The sequence below is a fragment of the Charadrius vociferus genome, unplaced genomic scaffold (assembly GCF_000708025.1).
Source record: "Charadrius vociferus isolate BGI_N301 unplaced genomic scaffold, ASM70802v2 scaffold475, whole genome shotgun sequence".
Taxonomy (NCBI): Eukaryota; Metazoa; Chordata; class Aves; order Charadriiformes; family Charadriidae; genus Charadrius; species Charadrius vociferus.
The window spans coordinates 2,338,846-2,341,859 of NW_009648337.1; positions in this window are offsets into that span (position 1 = coordinate 2,338,846).

Sequence of the window (3,014 nt, forward strand, 5' to 3'; positions counted from 1 at the left end):
TTTAATGGACACTTACTTTGGCTGCTGCTCCATGCTGGAGCCCTATGCATGACATATTTGCTGCTACTGTTACTAAAGTTTAAAGCTAACTCGAGTATACGTATCTGGGCTTCAAAGGCACCACAATTTTGATGTGTTGATGTGGACTAAATCTCAGTTTCTTAAGCAATATAGGCACTCGCAGGTGTAAATGTTTCATTGATATTCACTGGGACTGGGACATGTGGGCTGTTTACAAAATTTTTGTTCATACAACCACTCCACATTTTCTAGTTTTCTTAGATGCTACATATTGTTCTACTGAACCTGTCCTACTTACTTGTTAAAGTAAGCAGAAACAGTGGTTGTATATACTTAGAAGTTTGAAAAATAGCTAAATATTCCCTCTATTAACGTCACCCTTGGTAGAGTCACTTTTATGTCAAAATATATGGAACTTCAGAAAGCAGAAATGTATTTAGAGTGTCAATACATAAGAATTTTCAAATTCTCTCCCTCAGTTAATAAAGCTGAAAATAACTGAAAATCTCTATACAATGCATGTTATTCTAACTTGTACTGCATATAATATACATCAGAAACAATAATGCAATTAAGTCTTGCTCCATTGTAGTGGCACTTAGGGACTATTTAGGTTAAATATAAATTTCCTAATCAACACTTCAGTGAAAAGATTTAGTCACTGTTTTGACATGGTAGAGTATATCACAAGTATCTTGATCCTCACTTACTAGATTTACACAGCAATGTCTTGGGTAAGCAATCACGATACACACACATCTGTTATCTTTCTTATTCAGACAACTCCAGAGGGAAATATTATTATACAGTGAGATTTTCAAAGGTAGAGAGGGATTGAAGTATTCAGTTAATACTGATTTTCAGTCAGATGTCTAACTGCCCTTTGTAGCTTCAGAAATTCTCTCATACGTATGGTATTTTACAAAACAATGAAACATCCTCATCTGAGACACTGACCCATTCTGGCCAGTATCAAAAAAGATAACAGATACGTGAGGGGGTTCAACAGTGTAACGACAGGGTCAAGGACAGAGGTAAAAAAAGAAATAAGGGGATGACTGGGAATTTGTCTTCAAAAGGAAGGAAATATAGGCTAACATGACAAAGATTTTAAAGTAATGTGGAATGTAACTCAGACACTGCTTTTTACCCTTTTCTTTAAACAAAACCATTGTCTCACCCAATGAAATGGAAAGGTAACATACATAAATCTCCCAAAGGCCATAGTTTTTCCAGGCATTTTTTCCACAATAGTGAATTGATCAATACTTACCCCTAACAGTGAGAAATTGAAACTTGGAACCAAAGACAGTAACGTTATTTCACAGAAGTAAATATGTCATTATTTATTTTTAGTACCACTGTAGCAACTACACATTAGCATTACAAAAATCAAGGAGCTTCAATTTTCTGTACCTTTTTGTAACCTGCCCCGAAAACCTTACACTATACAGACACATCTTTAATACCATCTCTGTAAATATACAGATAATCTATCAGCACAAAACACAGTACAAGTTAACCATGAATCTATTTACCCTGAACCTCAGTAGGTGCTGCAGCTTTCACTAAGTTCTGTGATGAAATTAATGCTCCAGGCCAGCCAATTTGGATGTATCCACACCACACCAACGTCTCTACCTACTAGTCATTATAATAATCAGTGACAAGTATATAACACTACTTTATGCCCTACCATATTTTTGTAGTTATTACAAGAGAGCTTTTAGCAGAATTCTAAAAACAGAAGGAGGAAAATTTCTAGATGTTTATGGGGCACGCATATCTCCTAATCACAAGGTAGCCTGGAAGAAATCATAAAGGTTACATCAGATTTACTTAATCTCTTTCTTTTATGAAATAACAAGTTTGGTTGATGAAGGTGGGAGGTACAGACATAACGCACTTTCATTGATGTAAGATCATTGATAAATAAGTGCTCTTAATTTCAATTAATAATTAGTAAGAAAAGAACAGGCAAACATAAATGAAATAAAAACTGAATCATTATTAAGACAAGATTAATCTGCAGTCAGTGGTGTTTTGTGTTTTCAACAGTTACAAAGAAGAAAATATACAAATATTGATAAAGTTTGCAGGTAACAATTGATAGAAAGCTGAATTATAGCACGAATAAGTCATTTATATCCAATTAAAGAACAGATATAATGAAAGACAGATGTGCAATCATATCTGTGAGCAAATATAGGTGGTCATATTTATAGGATGAAGTATTCTAGAAAGCAGTAACTCTGAAAAGAACCTTAGGGTCATAACAGGTAGCAGATAGATAACCTTATAAGCATGGGATCCCCATGTCATGCTGCGGCTACAAGAACTACTGACATAGCTCTTCTGGTGCTTAAGCAAGGAATAACGGGGTAGGCTCATTTACTTTTTAGATCGCTACTGGAATACAGATCTTGAGGACCTCCTTTTCAAAAGGATTACATACTGACACATTTGTCTCTTTTTCTTCCTCCAGAGGACAGCTAAGTGTCCTTATTTTGAAGCAAGCAAATGAAAACTCTATATAAAAGAACAACAGTACTTACAAGAGAAATACATGTGATTACATGTTTTAAAGCATTGTGGAATTCTGTCTTTTTGGCTATCAGAAACAAACATGCTTTTACAAGTAACATTAGTAGAGAGGAAGTTAGGATATGCTTTCTTTAAATAACAGCAAAACAATTGGACCAACTTATTTTGCACATCTTCAATGCAGACCAAGAAATGTACCAGTTTGCTGGGAGGTCACAGAATACCTGATATACTCATCTATACAGAATACTGCTGGACAGGGTGATTACTACTATTTACAGATCTAGAGGGTACCCTGTTGTCAGGCAGATTGTTGTTGAGAATTTTAGGATGGTTAGAGTAGTTAATTAAAGAGAAGCGCTGGGAGCATTGCAAGGCTATAAATTCCTCCCTCATAGCTTATGGGGCTCAGTGCTGGAACTTTCCATATGTCTGTTTTTAACTGGCAT